A 23,466-nucleotide genomic window follows, 5' to 3' on the forward strand; every position below is an offset into this window, starting at 1 on the left:
TTTAGAATTAATGAAAAAGACAAAAAGTTAATGTAAATGTCATTTTAAAAGACAAATAACGTAATTAGATTTGGGTGTTCTGGTTTTTTCCTGGGTGGTGGGGAAGGGTCTACGCAGACAACTGTATGTGTTCGAGTCGCAGGGCCTGGGTTGGAGTCTCACCTGCACCACTTGAAAGAAGTGTTAAGATCTCTGTCAGTCTCTTGTGCTCTGAGTTTAATCTTTCCTACTGGCAAAATGGGTACAGTCAGTACACAGAGACTTCCCGTGAAGATTAAATTCAATCCAATATGTGAAGTACCTGATGTAACAGATATTTGATTAATATCCACTGTTGTTATTATTCTAGAATGTAATGAGTTTGCTTGTCTTATCATCTTCTTTTTCCAGGCACTGACAAGAAAAGTCTCCATTGCTCGGGGGAGAAACAAAGGGTGAGTAAGCTATTCTCTCCTTTGGGGAAAAAAAAAAGTCTGTCTTCAATAGTTTCCTTTGTGCAAATATTTGTTCTAGTCTATTTCGTTTACTAACAATGGGGCTGTTCGGAATGTGTAGTTTTCATGAGTTTCAGAGAATCTTCTTTATTCCCCTTCTCTGAGTTTTATTTGGGCTATGACATTCCAAGGGCCGGCTCTGAGGCCAGCCAGCCTGCAGACCTCTGGTGACAGGACCCCAAGGTCCCGCCTGGCTCTCCTGCCTGGCTCTCTCCTCCACCCTCTCCTGGTTCGCTGGGCTGCCTGGTGAGTAAGCCTCCTGCTCCGTCCCTGCTTACTTCATTGCAAAATGAGGGTGGTAAAAACATTTACTAACCTCAACAGGATGTTGTGGCAATTAGTGGATAAATAATTATAGAGCACACTCACATGTAATGCTCCTGATAAAGCTACATTTATTTTTAGGAGCTCACAAAAGGAAGATTTTCCTTCTGAGCGTCCAGGGGTGACTCTTGGCGTGGCCTGTGATTTGGCCTCTGGTTGGGTGTGCCTCCATCCTCCTAGGGACAGAATTCTGAACATCCCAACTACAGGCCCATTTCCCTAGAATGTAGCCTTCCAGGACCAGAATTCTCTCCTTTTCAGCAGCACTGAATGGATATCATAGAGTTGTCAGTTAAATTTTCCAGGACTCTCTGTTAAATTTGAATTTAAGATAAACAATAAATAATATTTTAGTAGAAGGATGTCTTGCTTCTCTTACTACTATTGCATGAATCATAATTATTCAAACAATTATTCATCATTTATCTGAAATTCAAATTTAACTGGACCTTCTTTTCTCTTTCTTTCTTTCTTTCTCTCTTTCTCTCTTTCCTTCCTTCTTTCTTCTTTCTTTCAATTTTTTGCAAAATCTGGGAAACCTAGGGGTCCACAATGTTGTGTAGCAACCTCTCAGGATGATGACATTTAGAAGAAGCATAATGTGTACCTTCAAGGAAGCACAAACTTGTTCTTGGTGTTAATGTATGACATGCAATTCTGCACCCAAATTATGTAATGCTCCTCATTGAGGCAGAAGTCTTCAAATGGGACTGCTCACCTAGTCCTGCCTTCTACAGTTGTGACCCTAATAGTCAGGTAGTGTCCATCCCATGTGCCTATATGTAACAATATAGAGAGTGTTTCTTTAACTCTAGGACTTTGTGAAGATGAGAAAATGTTTGAGAAGGATTGAACCTCACACTCAGTAGCAGAATATTTGGTTGAACTTATACCATTCATGTTTTTCAAGGTCAAAAAAAAAAATAGTCAACAGCAGCAATTTCACATGTTCAACCTATCCCTGCAAGCTCCCATTCGAGAAACCATTGCAGACACAGAGCAGGCTCTGCCGTCTGGCTCCTTCACCTCCGTCACCGAGCTGGATCTGCTTCTGGGTGACATGACCACCTGCTCTGTTAGGACATTTGCTCTGTTGGGGCATGTACTCTGGTAGAGTGCTTGATTCCAGCATTATGCCCTTAAGATGAGGTCTCAGTCTATGCTTATGTATTTTCCCAAGGTAGTGAGTGTTTACTAATTGACTTCAATGGAAGGAAGGCCTTGGTTCTTACAAAATTCTCTGGAAAAGGATGATTGTGGAGATTAAGTTCTGGTAATAACTAAGTAGCTTAGTAAGACTAAAGCCTGAAATAATAAGGGCAATTTTTTGAAAAATATTTTAAAAACCTAGGGAGTGAGCAGAAGCAGGTAGAAACTGGAGTGGAGTTTACCCTTGGAAGATGAGATTTCGGAGTTTATAGCTTCTTTTATTTTTTATTTTTCTTGAGAGAACTTCCCTTACCACCATCCCCCTTATAGGCAGAAAACATCAGCCTTACTGGCTTGAGGTAGATGTAATATATACAACAACAGTATCACAAAGTGTATGTGTGTGTGTGTGTGTGTATGTGCATATGTGCAGTGTAGGGCATCAGAGTATGCCACCCCAAAATATGCCACTTTGGCGTAAAGATATTTTGAGCTAAAGGCAAATAAGAATCAACAGATGCAGAAAGAAGCCTCCTTGGAGCTTCCATTATCTGACTACAAACAGAATATCCTGAAAAATAGGACTGCAATAATCCCCCCTCCCAGGGGAGTTTTGTGGCCATGAGGACAGAGTCAGCACCAAGATGGGTCCTCATGTAGACCTTACTAAAAAACCCTATCTACTGTTAGTTTCCCCCATATATCTACCTTCTCACAGTTTGCACCCAGAAAAGCAGAAACTCCTTTTCCTTGTCTTGTCACTACTCTAAAATTTTATTGTTCTTTGTTAAGGTGAGAAATATGGCCAAGTTCTAACCACTCCTTTGAGTTACTCATGACTGAGTTCTCCTGTGCGTATGCACACTGACCTGTTGATAAACTGTTTTTCTCTTGTTAATTTCTCTTGTTAATGTCTCTGTCAATTTAATTTCCAGAGCCCCAGATAGGGAACCTAGGAGGGGAGGGAGAGGATAGGTTATCCTCCCCAACAGAAGCATATGGAACTCTACTGCTATAAGGTTCTTATGAAGCATATCAAGCTGTACAATATTACCTCTAAGTGGACTGTGACAAAGTTGTGTATTGTAATCACTACAGTAACTACTAAAAAATGCAAAGAGGCAAAAATACTAGATGTTGTTATTTTTATAAATGTTAAGAAGATTTTATGTAAAAGAAGGTAGGGGCTGGGTGCAGCAGCTTATGCCTGTAATCCCAGCACTTTGGGAGGCCAAGGTGGGTGGATCATGAGGTCAGGAGTTCAAGACCAGCCTGGCCAAGATGGTGAAACCCTGTCTCTACTAAAAAGACAAAAATTAACCGGGCGTGGTGGCATGTGCCTGTAATCCCAGCTATTCGGGAGGCTGAGGCAGAGAACTACCTAAACCCCAGAGGCGGAGGTTGCAGTGAGCCGAGATCGCGCCACTGCAGTCCAGCCTGGCGACAGAGTGAGACTATCTCAAACAAACAACAACAAAAAAAGAAGGTAGAGAAGGGAAAATAGGGGAAATAAAAATAGATGAGAAAGTAAGAAATAAATATGAAGCCAGTAGACTTAAACCATATCAGACAAGCAAGATCTAATTATGTGCTGTCTTCAAGAAAAGCATTTTAAATATAGACACACAAAAAGGATAAAAGCAGAAAGATGAAAGATGTTATTATGGAAATGATAAGCATAAGAAAACTGGGGTGGCTATATTACTTTTGGAGAAAATAGATAGCAAGAGATGGAGTATTACTAAAGAGAAAGAGAAAGATGTTATAATTCCAAAAGGTCCAATACATCAGGAAGAAATAATAATATACAGTACTTCAAACTACCTGCCGCAAAAAATGACAGAGATAAAGGAAGAAGAAGAAGATCCCCAATCATGATTGGAGATTTTCACACCTGCCTCTCAGGAACTGATAGAACAACTAGAACAAAAAACATTATTATCAAGAAAATGGAAGCTATGAATGACACTATCAACCATCTTGACTTCATAGATATTTATGAAACACCACATCTAACAAATGCAGAATAATCATTCTTAGCAAGTGCACATAAAACATTAACCACGGTGGAGCATGTCATACACATCTCAGTAAATTTTGAAAGACTAACATTTTAAAGTATGTTCTCTGTCCACAAGTGAATTAAATTAGAAACCAATAAGATATCTAAAAAAGCATCAAATATTTAAAAATTAAACATTTTTCTAAATACCTCCTTCTTTTTTTTTTTTTTTTTTTTTTGGTAACAGAGTCTCACTGTCACCCAGGCTGGAGTGCAGTGGCTCAATCTTGGCTCACTGCAACCTCTGCCTCCCAGGTTCAAGCAATTCTCCTGCCGCAGCCTCCTGAGTAGCTGGGATTACAGGCGCCCACCACCATGCCTGGCTAATCTTTGTATTTTTTGTAGAGAAGGGGTTTCACCATCTTGGCCAGGCTGGTGTTGAACTCCTGACCTCGTGATCCACCCACCTCAGCCTCCCAGAGTGCTGGGATTACAGGCGTGAGCCACCGTGTCTAGCCAATACCTCCTTTTTAAAGAAGAAATCACAAGATAAATTAGAAAATACTTCAAACCAAACAATAATAAAAATATGACATATCAAAATGTATAGATCATAAATGAGTAGAGAAAAAAATTACAACTTTAAATGTTTACATTAGAAAGAAAGAAAGGCTTAAAGTCAACTATCCAAGTATCCATCTTTAAAAAAAATGAGCAATATAAACCCAAAGCAAGCAGAAGAAAAGAAATGTCAGAATTCAATGAAATAGAAAATAAACAAAAATAGAGAAATATTTAAAGACAAATTTGATTCTTTGAAAAGGTTAATCAAATTAATAAACCCTAACAAGACTGATCAAGTAAAAATAAAGGGAAAAAATAATTTTTCAGTATCATAAATGAGAGTATGGGATATCACTTCAGACCTTATAGTTATCAAAAGGAATTTTTTTTTTTTTTTTTTAGATGGCGTCTCACTCTGTCACCCAGGCTGGTGTGCAGTGACGCAATCTTGGCTCACTGCAAACTCTGCCTCCCAGGCTCAAGCGATTCTCCTGCCTCAGCCTCCCGAGTAGCTGGGATTACAGATATGTACCACCACACCCAGCTAATTTTTGTATTTTTAGTAGAGATGGGGTTTCACCATGTTGGCCAGGCTGGTCTCAAACTCCTGACCTCAGGTGATCCTCCTGCCTTGGCCTCCCAAAGTGCTGGGATTACATGCATGAGCCACCAAGCCCAGCTGGAAATATTATCAACAGCTTTATGTCAATAAATTTAACAACTTAAATGAAATTAATAGATGCCTTGAAAAATACAGCTTACAAAAACTAACACAGATGAAATTTTAAAAATCTGAATATCTTTATATCTACCAAAGAAATCAAATTCACACTCAAAAACTTTCCTACGCTGTTTCTCTGGCAAATTAAACACTTAAGAAAGAAATATACCATAGTGAACATTTAAGGAACATATTAAACATTTAAGGAAGAAATGATACCCATCTTACCCAACTCTTAGGAAATAGAAAAGAAAAGCAAAGGCCAGACGTGGTGGCTCACATCTGTAATCCCAACACTTTGGGAGGCCGAGGCGGGCAGATCACGAGGTCAGGAGTTTGAGACCAGCCTGGCCAACATGGTGAAACCCTGTCTCTACTACAAATACAAAAATTAGCCGGGTGTGGTGGCGGGCACCTGTAATCCCAGCTACTTGGGAGGCTGAGGCAGGAGAATTGCTTGAACCTGGGAGGCGGAGGTTGCAGTGAGCCGAGATCGCACCACTGCACTCCAGCCTGGCTGACAGAGCAAGACTCCATCTCGAAAAAAAAAAAAAGAAAGAAAAGAAAAGCATATTTCTCAATTCATTCTATGTGGCTTTCCTAGCCCTGATACCAAAACCTGTCAGAGACATTATTAGAAAAAAAGAAAATGATAAACCAAAATACCTTATGAATAAAGTCCTTAACAAGATATTAGCAAACCAAATCCAACAATAAAAAAGAAATAATAGATCATGACCAAGTGGGGTTTATTCCAGGATTGTAAGGTTGGTTTAACATTCAAAAATAAGCAATGTAACCAACTATATTAGCAGAATAAAGGATAAAAACCACATGATCATTTCACAGATGCAGAAAAACCATTCAACAAAAATCAACTCATTCATGAAATTTTAAAAATTTCAGCAATCTAGGAATAGAACTGATAAAGAGATCTATTGAAAACCTACAGCCTACATCATACTTACTGGTGATTTACTGAACACTTGCCCCATAAGATCAGGAAAAATGTAGAGATGGCCATTCTCACCATTTCTGTTAAACATTGTACTGGAGATCTGTGGTGGTCATGAGAATACACTTTGTACACCTGCTACTAAAGAGAATGTAATTGACCAAGGACCCCAGCCATTGAACTCTGAAATTGACTGGAGTCACAGGACTCTGGCTAAGTGATATTCCTTGCAGATATTCCTCATGCAGCATAGCAGTCTAGAATGCTTCCACCTACTCGTCCTTCCCTTTCTCCTTTACTTTCTCACATCAGTGTCTGATGGCTCCTCCAGCTTGTGGGAATCCCTCTGCATTTTGTATCCTACAGGCATTTTCCACAATAAAATCCTTGTTTTTTTAAGAGACAGACAGGGTCTCAGTCTGTCAGCCAGGCTGGAGTGCGGTGTCACAATCATAGCTCACTGTAGCCTTGATCTCCTGGGCTCAGGTGATCCTCCTGCCTAAGCCTCCCGAGTAGCTGGGATTACAGGCACTTGCCACTCCATCTGGCTAAATTTTTTTAAAAATTGTTTGATAGAGACCGGGTTTTGCTATGTTGCCCAGACTAGTCTTGAACTCCTGGGATCAAATGATCCTCCCACCTCAGCTTCTCAAAGTGCTAGGATTATAGGCATGAGCCACCATGCCTGGCCGATCCTTGCATGTTTAATTCTATCTTTGCATCTACTTCTTGGAGCATCTGACTAACCCAAGGTGCAGTAAAATGATAAGACAAGTGTAATAAGGCAAGAAAAGGAAATAAAAGACAAACAGATTGGGAAAAGGAAAGTGGAATGGTTCCTATTTGTAGATAACAGATCGTTTATATAGAAAATCCTAAACAATCAACACAACAAAAATTATTAGAACTCATTAAAGATTTTAGCAAGGTCTCAGGATACAAGGTCAATATGTAACAATCAATTGCATTTTTATATACTAGCAGCAAACTATAAGACAATAAATTTTTAAATTTCATTTAAAATCACAATAAAAAACATGAAATACTTTGGGATAAATTTAACAAAAGATGTGCAAAGACTTTGACCCTGAAAACTACAAAACATTGATATAAGACTGTGCCTACTGAGTTCACAGCTCTCTGTGTCTCTAACCTGAGCTCTGCACGCTATAACAGAGAGGTGCTAGAACTATCTCCACTTGCTTTAGTCTAATAAATGATCCCCATTCCATAAAACCATGGACATTCTGATGCTTCCCATGAAACATCATGACCTATCCCCACCCCGTGTATCAATTTGGGCTACAGGGTGCCCAGATATTTGGTCAAGTATTATTCTGGGTGTGTCTGTGATGGTGTTTCTGGGTGATAATAACATCTGAATCAGTACACTGAGGAAAGCAGATTGCCCACCCTGATGCGATTGAGCCTCATTCAGTTGAAGGTCTTACTAGAAAAAAAAGGCTGACCCTCCCCTGAGTAAGAGAGAATTCCTTCTGCCTGACTGCCTTGGAAATGGAACATCAATTTTTTTCCTGCCTTCAGATTCAAACTGAAACCATAGGCTCTTCCTGGGTCTCAAGTCTACCAGTCTTTGAACTGCAACTACACCATTGACTCCTGGTTCTCTGGCCTTTGGACTCAAACTGGAGTTACGCCATCAGCTCTCCTGGGTCTCCAGCTTGCCAACTCACCCTGAGGATCTTGAGATTTAGCCTCTGTAATCACACAAGCCAATTCCTTATAATAACTCAATCTCTCTTTCTCTCTCTCTCTCTCTCCCCCCCACCCCTCTCTCTGTGTATATGTGTGTGTGTGTATATTTGTGTGTATATGCATACACATATATAGTACATATATATTTTTTCTGTCTCCTGGAGAACCCTGACCAATACACACTCCCAAGCAGCAGCGGCTCAGAAAAGCTCAGGGCATCATTATGTCATAATTTCCAACCCAAGACTGTATAGGTTACATCAACATTGGTCATTAATATCATCATTACGAATTCTGAGAATATGGGAAATATTCTATAATATTATAAATATATGATATAAATTAAATTTGTATAAATATTTGAATTCAAAAATAAAGTAGATTTCACTAATAGCTAATTATCATTTTTATAAATTACCAACTCCTTACATATTCTTAAGCTATAAATTCTGTAGCATAACTGAATGACCCGTGTTTTCATGAGACCTTAATATCCCCTGCAAATCCCAGCACAGTGCTGGATATAAGCAGTGTTCAATGAATCTTCATCAACTGGAATTGAGCCTTTTGTTTTAACATTACAAAGTTAGGAAACATAAACCAACTCTAATAATCAGAGCTAATATTATCGAATGCTTATTATCCAACAAGTACATACTCAGCACTTTGTGTGGCTATCTCAGTCTTCATAACAATCTATGAATATTATTATTCCTACTATACAGATGAAGAAATTGATGATTAGCAAGGTTAAGTAACTTGTCCAAAGTTATATTGTTAGTAATAACAGACAGAAGATACTAGAGATAAATCAGAAGCTCTTAATTTGGGGGTCTAGGGACACCCATATGTTGTCAATAAGCTTTCAAGGGTCTGAAAAACTATTTAAATATGGATATTAATTTTTTTCAAGGGAAAAAGCCTGGAGGTTCTTTTAGCGGTTTATGAACCTTAGAAGATGAAAGTCACTGTCCAGCTATAGGATCATAAATCATTGAGCTAAGGCATCAACAGTGAACTATGTCTGCATTGGCTTGTCTAGAAAGATTCCCATATTTCATTATTCTCATTCAAAAGCTCTTATACTTGAAGCACAATTCTGAAGACGGTTAACTTCTTTTACAACTCAGAAAAATCAAAATTCTAAAAAGATGTTCTAGAACTAGTTTTCCCAGCGCTTCTAGGTAGGGGAATGTTAGACCAAAACCCACTAAATATTATAGGGTGGTGGAATCATCCCTTATAATATAGATTTAAATAATCCTTCACTAAATTTTGCGACATAAAGTTTTGTCGAAAGGTTCACAACATACAACTGTGCTTTGTTTTCCTGGAAAAGCCCATTTTTCTGTAAATTAAGTTGTATGTTAAATGCTTTAAATTAGGTGGCATGATATAGTGGATGGAGGCTATAGGATTGGAATCAGAAATCCTGGGTTCAAATTCTCACTTGGGCATTTAATAGCTGTATCACTGTGGGCAATTTACTTACTTCTCTGGGTCTCAATTTCCTCATCCTCAAAATGGGGATAAGAACATTTACTTTATAGGCCAATTGTAAAGAATAAACAAAATAATTATGAAAAGGGCCTAATGATGTACCTCGTACAAAAGAGGCTCTCAAAAAATTTGTTTGGTGAAACCCCATCTCTACTAAAAATACAAAAAATTAGTGGGGCGTGGTGGCGGGCGCCTGTAGTCCCAGCTACTCGGGAGGCTGAGGTAGGAGAATGGCGTGAACCCAGGAGATGGAGCTTGCAGTGAGCCGAGATAGCGCCACTGCACTCTGGCCTGGGCCACAAAGCGAGACTCCGTCTCAAAAAAAAAAAAAAATTTGTTTTTACTTAAGATTTGTCAACTATTTTCCAAAGTAATCACCCCTAGTTCACCTTTTATATAAATTTATATATTGCCACAACAGGTTTAGAAGCAGTATATTGTGGAATAAGGGTCAGCAAACTTCTTCTGTAAAGGGATGGCTAGTTGATATTACAGATTCAGGAGCCATATGGTCTCTGTTAAAACACCCCAACTCTGCCATTACAGGGTGAAAGCAGCCATAGACAATCCATGAATGAATGTGCTGTGTTCCAATATAACTTTATTTACAAAAAGAGGCAGCAGGCTGGATTTGGCCATCCCGCTGTAGACGGCAAACTCTACTGTAGAAGAGAAGCCTGTACAAACTTTGAGTTATACTGCCTGGATTCAAGTTCTGACTGCCATTTATCAGCTGTGTGACCTTAAGCAAGTTATGTAACATCATTGTGCTTCAGTTTCCTCATCCACAAAATAGGGATAAATAACAGTACTTCTTCATAGAGTTGTTGTATTAAATGAGTTAAGAAACCTAAAAGTCCTCAATAATCACAGAATAAGCGCTCAGTCTCAGTTATTATTTTAACTGAAAGCGAGTGGCAGCTTTTACATCACTTAGGATTAAGTCCGAATGACAGAAACCCAAAGTAACAAAGGCTTGAACAAGAGAAGCGTTTATTTGGCCCTCTCATCAGTTACGTCTGAGCGACCAGGGCAGCTCCACCATCCGCAGGGACCCAGGTTCCTTCTGTCTTGTTGCTTCACCAACTTCGACACGCGGTTTCCATTTCTGGGTCCACGCTGGTGTTCGCGTTCCAGCCATCAGGACCACTTTCCACACCGTCGCCAGGAAGGAGGAAGGCAGGGAGGACGGGTGCATCCACTCCCTCTAGAGATGCTGCACTCCCACGCCCTTGCCGCTTATTTACCATTGGCTAGAACCTAGTCACATGGCCACAGGGAGTGCAAGGGGAACTGGGAGATGTAGTCTTGTTCCGAGTTTTTCCTGGGGGAATTCCATTTCCTGTAAGGAGAAAAAACAGGTATCAAGGTAAAACCTGCAGTCTCTAACACAGCCTGACTTTCCAATACCCAGCACATTAAAATCAAAACCTTTAATTTAATAACAAGAGTAAAGAAAGGTAGCTGATGGGGGCACTTTGAAATAGGAAGAGCACCACAAAGAAGAGAAGATAGGGCAGTGCAGGTGATTTCCTAAAGATTTTGTTCATTTGTGGCCTGTTTGTTGTGAGATTGACAGGGAGGGTCTGGGGTACAAAAATCATATCCGACAGTCCTTATTTTCTGCCTCCATTTACAAAGGATTGAGAGACTGGCACACAACCCCACTCTCCCCCCACCCCCAGCCCTGTTTTCTGTATTCTCAACCTAACCAGGGCAGTAATAGATAAGGTAGGAGGTGGACTCGGTCCTTGGGAGGATTCACCTGGGAAGCTCTGGGATAACACAGGAGACCTGGCACTGCTTGTGAGCTCAGCTCTGACTCTATGACCAGGCCTTATCTCTGCAACCACAGCCCACCCCAGCCAATTGTCCTTGCATCCCAGACAGCTTTGCCCTCCCTCTCATTCTGCTCTTGTGTTTGTCTTCCAGAAGTTGGGTGTAGGGTTCTGGGAGGAAACTCCTTTGTCTTTCTGGTTCTCTGTTCTCTCCCTAAGTAGCAGGAAACAGAAGTAGCAGCAGCAGCTTTCAGAATTAGGTGCTTCAAAGGCTGAAACAGCTGAATCCATTAAAATCCTGTGGTCTGGCTCCTAACTGTTTCGATCATCATTGTTGGAACGGTTCGGGAACCCATTGGATGAGAACAAATTTTGTTGGAGTCACTCTGATGCATTTTAGGGCTGTGACTATGGGTTTTTTAGTAAGATTGTTTTTGGTGTTTCAGTTTTGTTTATAAACAGATTGTATCAGAAGGTTTTTGAGTGAGCATCTGTCAGATTCTTGCAGTTCTAGCTTATGCCATTGAATACTTTGACATCATGTATTTTTCACCTCCCAAACTGCATATGCAGGTTAAATTAATTCAGTGACTCCAAATTACTGATGATAGTCTTCTATTGCTATTGTCTATTCCATTCAGAAGAAAGTTTTGTAGTCTTAGTACATACAATGGAAGTTATTTTTCCTAATAGCAAAGCAAAGAATAAACTGTCTCTTTCTTTGAAAGCCAATTAGTCCCCTCTGCAACTATGCAATCAGTCTCCTGTTTGAATTGGCTGAAAATGCCTGAAATAACCGTAAACCATAGCACCTAGGACAATGCCTGGTCCTTGGTAGGTTTTCAATAAATGTATCTTGAATAAATAAATGAGAATCATGATTTTGCTTATGAGTATTTTTGAAAAGCTGTGCCCATCCTCCTCAACAAATACTTCTCTAGCACTTGGCAATGTGACACCTTTCTTCTCCTTGGCACAAACTGCAGGTGTTACAACAAAAATGTGGCAGGCTGTTAAGTCAGTCCAGAGCAATTGGTAATTAGCCCACATCAGGGCAACACTTGATATTTCCAGCAGGGCAAGCTCTTGCATTGCACGGGGGTAATGATTGTTTTTCTCTTACGCCTTTCTCAGCTTGGATTCATTACCTCATCAACAAGTTACTAATTATTAAAATTTCCAGTCAACATGAGGGATACCTATTGGTATGATTATGAAGGAATCATTTAACAAGAGGTTTAGAAAAAATAATCCAGCAGAAAGCTAACCCCATTGAAAACACTTGAACCCTGGAACATTTAATTGAGGTGATCTGGAAACACAAGAACAGCAAAACTCCTTCATATTGTTGCTTGTCTCTTTGTTTTGGAGTTCCGTGGGATCCAGTACTTTTGAATTCAGTTATTTTACTTATTAATTTATTTTTCTATTTTTACCCCTCCCTCCCTCCTTCCCTCCATCCCTTCCTTCCTTCCCCCCTCCCTCCCTTTCTTCCTTCCTTCCTTCTTTTTTTTTTGAGACAGAGTCTCACTCCGTTGCCATGTGGAATGCAGTGGTGCCATCTAAGCTCACTGCAACCTCCGCCTCCCAGGTTCAAGCGATTCTCCTGCCTCCGCCTCCAAGTAGCTGGGACTACAGGCGCGCACCACCACACCCAGCTAATTTTTGTATTTCTAGTAGAGATGGGGTTTCACCATGTTGGCCAGGATGATCTCGATCTCTCGTCCTCGTGATCTGCCTGCCTTGGCCTCCCAAAGTGCTGGGATTACAGGCATGAGCCACTGTGCCCAGCCGATTTTTTAATTTTTTAATTGACAAAAATATATATCTTTATCATGTACACTATGTTGTTTTACTACATGTATACAATGTAGAGTGGCTAAATGAAACTAACGTGCACTACTTCACATACTTACCATTTTGGGGTGAAAACACAAAATCCACTCTCTTAGCAATTTTTGAAAATATATTTTTATTAACTAAAGGCACCATTTTCTACAATAGATCTCTTAAACTTAATCCTCCTGCCTAGCTGGGATTTTGTATCCTTTGACCAACATTCTCCCCAGCTGGCCTCCCACCTCTCCCCCAGCCACTGGTCCTTCATATTATTAAGAGCCCTTCAATGCTCAGTGTTTTAAAAGAGCATGTGTTAATTATTTAAAGTATTTAGTGTGTTTGTTTTGGCTTCAACCTTGTCCAGTGGATGCTCAGAAATTTTTCACTTCCAGCTATTGTTCATATATCCACCCCGTGCCAGCCTGATGATACCAGAATCACTGGGTTTTTCTGTTGTTGTTGTTGTTTTTGTTTTTGTTTTTGTTTTGAGACAGTCTTGTTCTGTTGCTCAGACTGGAGTGCAGTGGCGCAATCTCAGCTCACTGTAAGCTCCACCTCCCGGGTTCAAGCAATTCTCCTGCTTCAGCCTCCCTAGTAGCAGGGATTACAGGCATGTGCCAGCATGCCCAGCTAATTTTTGTTTTTTGAGTAGAGATGGAGTTTCATGACGTTGGCCAGGCTGGTCTCAAACTCCTCACCTCAGATGATCCACCCGCCTCGGCCTCCCAAAGTGCTCGGATTACAGGCGTGAGCCCATGCACCCAGCCTTAGAATTACTTTTGATAAATACCAAGTAGGAGGCATTTTATTGGCTTCAAAATAGAAGTTAATGTCTTCACAGCTGAGGAGGTCCATTTCTGAAACCCAAGGACCTTGGCTTTGGAGACATTCATGCTATGCCAAAGATATTCCCCATCCCCCCCAAGTTTTTATTCATTCCCTTTCATTGTTTTGTGTATGTACCAACCTCCTCCCTCCAACCAGATCTTTTTTGTTCCCTCCAACTAGTATCTTCTTTTAAGCATCTCATATTCCTGGTCTTTTAAAAAAAGACAATATATATATATAAGCTAAATACTAATTTTCTAAAGTAAGTCACTCAAAATATCTAGTTAATAGGATGCTAGCAAATGCTGGTCTTTTACAAAAAGATAAGTTCCTTAGCAAGCAGGACTTGGTCTTGCTCATGCTTGCACCCATCCCGCCTCAGCAACCCCGGCACCTTGCACAATTCTTCATGCACCTAGCAAGTCTGCAACAAATACCTATGAAATAAAAGAGGAGACATGACCATCAAGCAGTAGTTCCTATTTTCTTGTGTGGCTTATAACCTGATTTGAAAGTACTTACAAAAATATTTTGAGGGGTGGCCCCATCAGGGAAATGACCGCATGACTCCAAGGGGTCATTTTGAGTAGAGAGACCCCTAGACTTATTCAAGTCAAGCGGTCTGCTTTGAAAACAGCCTCATGTGAAACCCTAAGACCTGGTATATTTGTTGGGGGACAAAAATGGTTTTCTTGTTTTGCAGACATTTGGCTTTATGAAATTATAGAATATTAAAAGTATATCTTGTTGGTCAACTAGGCCAAGCTTTCTCATGAAGAAGCTGATATGGTTTGGCTGTGTCCTCACCCAAATTTCATCTTGAATTGTAGCTCCCATAATCCCTATGTGTCATGGGAGGGACCCAGTGGGAGGTAATTGAGTCATAGGGGTGGGTTTTTCCCCTGCTGTTCTCATGATAGTGAATAAGTCTCACAAGATCTGATGGTTTTATAAAGGGCAGTTCCACTGCACACGCTCTCTTGCCTGCCGCCATGTAAGACATGACTTTGCTCCTTCTTCGCCTTCTGCCATGATTGTGAGGCCTCCCCAGCCACGTGGAACTGTGAGTCTATTAAACCTCTTTTTCTTTATAAATTACCCTGTCTCGGGTATGTCTTTATTAGCAGCATGAAAATGGACTAACACAGAAGCTAAGGCTCAGACAACTTACAGAACTTATTCAAGTCATTAGTTCACAGTAAAGGCAGGACTAAAGCCAAGTCTTCTTACTCCCTAAATCACTTGATATTAATGATATTTTCTTGAACTACTACATTGTATTGTCCATAGAGACTGCTAAAAACAAACACACAACATCTTTATATTTTATTTATTTATTTTGACTAGGAAATTTTCTTGAAGAATTAGTAAGAGAAGTCTTATTTCTGATAGGCCATTACATCTAAAGATTTATAATAAAAGAGGGTTTCTTTTTCTGACCCAGATAAACTTAGCAAACATGAAATACATAAAACATAAAACTCTACTTATTCTCTAGCTTCCTATTAGCTAGATGTTTTAAATGACTTAGTTTTAAAAATTAGTATTTAGCTTATATTTATATTGTCTTTTTTTAAAAGACCAGGAATATGAGATGCTTAAAAAAAAGAGACTAGATTTCCCCAGATGCAAGGTGAGAATATTGTCCTGCTCAAACTTCCTCCACCAAAAAAGGAAAAGATTTGGAAGAGCAGAATTTAAAAAAAAAAAAAAAAAAAGTAGAAAATTGAAAGGAAATAGATCAAGATGAATTTTAAAATAAAGTAAACTGATCAACAGAGACTAGAAACTGAACAATCATATGCAGTATGTGCACCTAGTTTAGGTCCCATCAAACCAAATATGAAAATGAAATATAAAAACACATCTTGAGGTGGGGCACGGTGGCTCATGCCTGTAATCCCAGCACTTTGGGAGGCCAAGGCAGGCAGATTGCTTGAGGTCAGGAGTTTGTGACCAGCCTGGTCAACATGGTGAAACCCCATCTCTACTAAAAATACAAAAATTAGCTAGGCATGGTGTAGTGTGCCTGTAGTCCCAGCTACTCGAGAAGCTTAGGCAAGAGAATGGCTTGAACCCAGGAGGCAGAGGTTGCAGTGAGCCAAGACTGCGCCACTGCACTCCAGCCTGGGCGACAGAGAGAGACTGCATCTCAAAAATTTAAAACTTAAAAATTAAAACATATCTTAGGGATATTTTAGAAAACTTGAATGTGGATAGGGTATCAGATATTGTAAAAGAATTATGTTGTTAATTTTGTTAGGTATGATGATAGCATTATGATTATATAAGAAAATATCCTTAGGTTTTTGAGATATACAGTGATGTATTTAAAGGTTAAGTGTCCTGATGTCTGGGGCTAGTTTTAAAATACTTCAGCAAAGGGGAACATAGATGAAACATGGTGAAATATTAACAATTGTAAAATTAAAGTGATAATTTTATAGTAATTCATTATATTATTCCCTCTGCTTTTACACATAAACTTGTTATAAACTTTCACAGGAATAATGCCAAAAGCACATTTGGGCAAAGGGAACAGTCTTCCCAATTTAACCTAAGTACCATTTCAATGTTGGAACAGCGTCTGGGGTGGTATAACACTAAAAATATCTTTGACGTAGAGGTGCAAAGCTAGCCAGTTATTGGACAAAAGTTATACTTCTTATCTTCCTGTAAGTAAAAAATTTTAAACTTAAAACTATGAACGAAATCAGTATTTTATTTAAAGAGGAAGTGTGACTTGACGAATTGGCATTTTAGGAATAAAGGAAGTCAGAATCTGAAGTCACTCCCAGGAAGGATCCACATGAAATTACAGGGCAACGAGGTCTGTCAGGATGCCTTTAACCCATGAATTTAAGCGCTCTTTTTTTTTTTTCTTAATTATTGTTCCTGTCTTCTTCAGTGCTTCCTTCAATATAAATATGCTCGCAATGCTGTTTCTTGGATAAATCCCACACATGTTATTTCCTTAAACTGCCAACGGAATGGTGTTTGGACTATTAGTAAGGAGTATAGCTTTTTAAAATTTATATTGGGTCTGTAAGACCAGAGAAGAGAGGTGTGAGTCAGGATAGGCCAGGTTACGACGTACAAGATAACCTTGAGAATCTCAGTAGCATTAAAGTTCATCTCTCACAAAAACTCTACTGTTGGTCAGCAAGGCAGTGGGGGAAGAGAGGGGAATAGATTGGGTGGGGAGCCAGGCTGCCAGAGGACCCATCTGGTGGCCGTGCCATCTGGAACTTGCCACAGCAGGACAAGAGAGACTGGGGCTTCTCGACAGTCACTTTTGCTCACTTTCCTTTGGCCAGAACTGGTCACAGGATCCCACCTAACTGCAAGGGGGGCAAAGAAGTGTGGCCTCCTATATGTCAATGAAGGAAAAGAGAACCATGTTTCGGTGGGCACCCTGTTTACTGCATTGTCATTACATGCTGCGTAGATGTATTGATCATCCATCTATGCAAAAACCATTTGTTGAGTACCTATTACACACAGGCACCATTCTAGGTACTGATGACAATTCAGGGATTTAATTAAATGGCTGCATTCCACAAAGGCGAGTACACAATAAGCTCAGCTCTTTTCTTGCTCACCAGAATAAAATATAACCCCAAAGGACAGAGATAAAAATCTGTTTGCTGATATACACATAATACATATCTAGAAGGTATTATATATTATAAATACTTAAAAATTTTTTAAATTACTATCAAAGATGATTATTGGAGTGTCCTAGCTGTGCTCCTACTGTGTAATCTCTGTAAGCCTCAGTTGCCTCCTTTGTAAAATGGATAAAGGGATAATATTATGTACCTTAGAGAATGGTTGCAAGAATTAAATGAGATGATGCATGTAAAGGCCCACAGTACCTGGCACACAGCAAGTGCTCTGTAAATGTACAATACACAAGTAATTTCTAATTGAAGTTAAATAATTTAAAATAACACAAAAATTGAATTTAAATTGTTAGGAAGCATCCTTCCTTCCTGCCCCCCTGTCATCCATGTCTGGGAGCATAGTGTAGAGTACTGGAAAGAAAAAAACTAGAATTAACCCTGTGGTGTTAGATTTGGAATTGGAAGTATTGGTATGAATTCAGTTTTTAATATACACAATAGTAATAATATAAAGTATATGCTTTGACATATGGAGGTAAAGAAATGAAAATAAATGTAAATGTCTGATACATATGTGGTTGTATGTGTGTGTGTAGATAGATACATCTGTAGCTCTATTTTTATTTAAATAATAGATCGATTGTCTAACTCTTCCTCAGAGCAATGATACCCATTCACAATGTGCACACCTAGAGTCTAGACCTTGGTTTCTAAATATCATTCTTTACTAAAAGGATTCCAAGATTCTTGGGGAAATGACTGATTCCAGGGTTGGGGCAGGGAAAATACAAGATGGGCCTAGAATATCTTTTTGTGCCAGAAAATAGAGAAAGGCTCATTGAAGGACAGAAACATGTTAAAAGCTCATAGAAACCAGTTTGATGGGCCTCACACTGGACAAATCCAGGAAAATTTGGCATCAAAATAAGTAACTATAGTAAGGGATGATAGTCCACTAAATAAAATAGGAATCCGGAAGTCTGTACTGATGCAATGAGATGCCACAATAAATAAGCGTGGGGAAAAGAAAGCTTTTCCTTACAGTGAAATGCTAACTAATAAATGTACAAGGGATGATGGAATTAGAAAATTGGTATTTGGCAACCTAGTAATTATTAATGCAACCAGCAAACACCAGTGGATAATAAAACTAGTGGGTGAACATTTAATGAGGGATGGAATATTTTCATGGTTCAAAGTACCTCCTTACCAGAGTCTTACTAGCATCAAAAGAAAAAAGGGGAGAAAACCTAGAAGACAACACTCTAATCATGTGATCAAAGTTAATATCATCTGTAATGAAATAAATGGAAATTTTATACCCCCTGTGAGGGCGCAATGAGATGAACTCACCATGATTTCTGTGATATTCCTGCAAAAAAGCATAACCTGAATCTAATCATGAGGAAACACCAGTCAAACCCAAACTGAGCAACATTCTAGAAAGTAACTGGTTTGTAACCTTTGAAAGTGTCAAGATCCTGAAAGTCAAGAATAAACTGATGAACTGTTCTAGACTAATGAAGATCAAAGAGGAATGAGAAGAAATGTAATGCTCGACCCTAGGCTGGATCCTTTTTAATAAAGGACATTACTGGGATAATTGGTGACATTTGAACACGGTCTGATGACTAGCTGACTGTACTTCACCAATGTTAATTTCCTGATTGCGAGGGCTGTACTGTGGTTATTTAGGAGAGTGTCTTTGTTCTTAGGGAATTTCACACAAAAGTATTTAGGGGTGATAGGATATCATAGCAGCAATTTACTCTTAAGTGGCTTATTTCTACAACCTTTCTCTAAGCTTGAATGCATTTCAAATATTAAAAAGCCAGGGATGGATGGTGGTGATGGTTGCACAACAATGTGAATGCACTTAATGCCACTCAACTGTACACTTAAAATGATAAATGTATGTTGTATGTATTTTACAATAATGTTTTTAAAGCTAGGAAAATCATATATGAAAAATAGATAATAAAATGGTTGCTCGGGAAATACATTCAGAACTAGTTGGTTCTCTGTATTAGTCAGTTCTCACGCTGCTATAAAGAATACTACCTGAGACTGGGTAATTATGAACGAAAGAGGTTTAATTGACTCACAGTTCCACAGGCTTAAGAGAAACCATGGCTAGGAGGCCTCAGGAAACTTACAGTCATGGTGGAAGGGGAAGGGGAAGCAGGCACCTTCTTCACAAGGCAGCAGGAGGGAGGGTGTGCAAGAATGAGGAAGTGCCACACTTTAAAACCATCAGCTCTCTTGAAAACTCACTATCATGAGAACAGCCTGGGGGAGACGACCCCCAATGATCCAATCACCTCTCACCGGGTCCCTCCCCTGACACACGGGGATTACAATTCGAGATGAAATTTGGGTGGGGACACAGAGCCAAACCATGTAATTCTCTGAACTCGAATTGCATGTGTGTGTGGAGAGATATGTGTACATGCACACTTACCTGAATCCTAGCGAAGAGGATTAAATCAATTACTCTCACCCAGTGGGTCTCCTTGGGGCAAGATCAGCCTTGAGGGCTATTTGCAACTTTGTGGGGACACTTTTCTATTGTCACTATTACTGGAGAAGGAGGGCACTACTGGAATTTAGTAGGTGGGGGCTAGAGATACTATAAGAGAGCCTAGACTGCTTGTATTAGTCCGTTTTCACACTGCTGATAAAGACATACCCGAGACTGGGAAGAAAAAGGCGTTTAATTGGACTTACAGTTCCACATGTCTGGGGAGGCCTCAGAATCATGGCAGGAGGCAAAAGATACTTCTTACATGGTGGTGGCAAGAGAAAATGAGGAAGAAGCAAAAGCAAAAGCCCCTGATAAACCCATCAGATCTTATGAGACTTATTCACTATCACAAGAATAGCATGGGAAAGACCCGGCCCCCATGATTCAATTACCTCCCCCTGGGTCCCTCCCACAACACTGGGGAATTCTGGGAGATCCAATTCAAGTTGAGATTTGGGTGGAGACATAGTCAAACCATATCACTGCTATAATGTGGACAGCCCATGAGATAAAGAATTGTCCCAAGTCTCCATGGTTTTCAAGCATCCCACAGGCATTCATGAGGGGGAAAACTTTTCCTAAATATCTCCACCTAAGAACTCCATTTTACATAGAAATACAAAATATTTTTTCACAGTTTTCACATTTGCTGAATTTTCCAGGAATGCAACTACCATGTAAATTGAGAGCAGTTTGTACTTCATCTGTTTAAAACTCTACTAAGAAGCTGCTCACTATTTGGGAAAAATAAGATCACCTATAGCAATGTTGTCCATGGTATTTGAGTAGCCATACACCTACCTCTATCACTCTGCCTTTGGGACTTTTGTAAGCAACCATGTGACAGAGTTACTTTGAGTCTCATCTTAACTGACAATCAAAAGATTATGAAATTAGCAAAGACACATGAAATACTTTAAAAGAATTATTTTAAAATGTTTTGTAGGCTGGGTGCAGTGGCTCACACCTGTAATCCCAACCCTGGGAGGCTGTGGCAGGTGGATTGCTTGAGCCCAGGAGTTTGAGACCAATCTGGGCAACACGGCAAAACTGTCTCTGCCAAAAAAAAAATAATAATAAGATAAAATAAAATAATCAGCTGAGCATGGTGGCACATGCCTGTAGTCCCAGCTACTTGGGAGGTTGAGGTGAGAGGACTGGCTGAGCCCAGGAGGTCAAGACTGCAGGGAGCTGTGACTGCATCACTGCACTCCAGCCTGGATGGCAGAATGGGACCCTGTCTCAAAATAAATAAAATATTTTATGATAGCTATTAAATGTATATTCCTTTTGTTACCTAATGGTAAGAAATACATTGTGAAACTGCATACTGTGGTGACTCATTCCTTACTTGCCTACAGTTTCTCAGTCTTACTCAGATGCTGTTTCCAGAGGTCTACCACAGCCTCCCAGCCCTTATTTCACTCTGTCTCTTTCCAATCCATTCTGTCTGCCCCATTGACCATGGAAGCCCACGTCTCCAAAGCTTTCTGTAGTGTGAATTAAGGAGCTCCATCTAGGAGCTATGATCTTGGCCATTCTCAGTCACAACACTGTCCCATGTCAAAAGGCAAGAAATTATTTTGACACTACACTTGGAGGTGAGCTCTGAGTTCACCTGTGAGGATCTCACACTTGCCCACTTCCGACAGTCTACCTTTCTTTGGGCGTATGACTTCAGGTGAGGTTATCTTCTCTTTCTTGCATCATATAGACATAATTTTGGCCTGTTATTTACCCTAGTGCATACACCTCCCTTTACTCTTTCATTTTCTATACTGTTTCTACAGACGGGCTTCTGATCTTCTTCACTTCTTGTGAAACAAAACATTATAAGCAGGTGCAAACATTGTTTCATATGTTTTCCAAAGTAGCTGTGCCTGAGCATTTATATATTACATATTTTTTCATAATTACTTCTCTTTTATCCCTCCTTAATTTTATAATTGGGACATTATGTGTGCTTTAAAATTATGTGTGTGGGTAGCTTTTATTTCTATACATAGAGGGGACATTACAAAATATCCACTGTGTGCCAGGCATGGTAGTTTGTGCCTGTAATCCCAGCACTGTGGGAGGCTGAGGCAGGAGGCTCTCTTGAGCCCAGGAGTTTGAGACCAGCCTGGGCAACATGGTGAAACCCTGTCTCTACAAAAAATACAAAAATTAGCTAGGCATGGTGGCGTGCACCTGTAGTCCCAGCTACTCAGGGGGCTGAGGTGGGAGGATCCCCTAGCCAGGGAGGTAAAGGCTGCAGTGAGCCATGATCTCACCACTGTACTCCAGCCTGGGAAACAGAGTGAGACCCTGTCTCAAAAAACTTAAAAAAAAAAAACCCACAAAATATCCATTGTGAGAAGAAGGTGGCTGTTGTGTCTGATGAGAACGCGTGCTCTGACAGAAAGAACTGCTTGTCATGTCAAAGGTGGCTTCTACCATCCGAGGCATGTTGTGAAGACGGGAAGCAACATGATGGGACACTTTTTAAAAGATCCCTGCGGGAAGAGTTGAGGGAATTGAGGTTGCCAAGCCCAGAGCATCCACAACATTCAGTCCTCAAATACCTCAAAGGCAGTTGAGCACACTGAGGTTTGGATGGGCTCAGGGTGGCCCCAGGGGACAGAAACTTGGCCAATGGGAATATTCTCAGAGAGGCAGATGTTCATTCAAGATGTTCTTCTGATATCTGAGGGTTCTTATGGCATAGACTAAGATAGGGAATGATTTGCTTACTTAAGGCTGCCCCCAGTGGGATCCTCATCTTCCCCTCTGCCCTCCGCAGCTGCTATTGAAGGTGTTCAAACAGATGCTGGAGGCTGTAGAGGGGCAACTCTGAGAGGTGTCCAATCTGGACCCATCTGTGTATGGAACAGCTTCAGGGTGTCACCTCTGGGACCAGGCTGCTGAGGTCCAAATCTTATGCCAGCAGCTTCCTAATGAGGTGACAATGGGGCAACTTGATTTCTCTGTGTCTGACTTTCCTCGTGTGTAGGATGGAGGTGATGCTTTAAAATCCCCTTCTCTGAGGGTTGTTATGGCATAGACTAAGCACTCAGTAGATGTCAGCTATTTCTGTTAATCTTTGTAAAGCACTGCAGGACAAAACAGAAATAAGAAACAGAGTCCTAAGAACTTTCCACTTCCCCATTGAGACCCAGTAATAACATTTTTAACCTTGGGTTCCAAGAAACTTTCCTGTATTATTATAGGATAGTTCCTTTTTGTGTTTGTGCAAATTCAAGTTACTTTAAGTTACCTGCAACCAAAGTAGTTTGACTAATACAGATGAAGAGGATCTAAAATACCTACTGAAAACAGGGCTAAGAAAAGCTGACAAAATAGTGCCAGCATTTAGGGGTTAATATGGCAGCAGACTCCGGATCTTGCTTGGTGGGCCCCCCCGAACTTTCCACTAGAATACCTGTGAGTGTACACAAAACTCGATG

Source organism: Pan troglodytes, chromosome 5 (genome assembly GCF_028858775.2).
Source record: "Pan troglodytes isolate AG18354 chromosome 5, NHGRI_mPanTro3-v2.0_pri, whole genome shotgun sequence".
Taxonomy (NCBI): Eukaryota; Metazoa; Chordata; class Mammalia; order Primates; family Hominidae; genus Pan; species Pan troglodytes.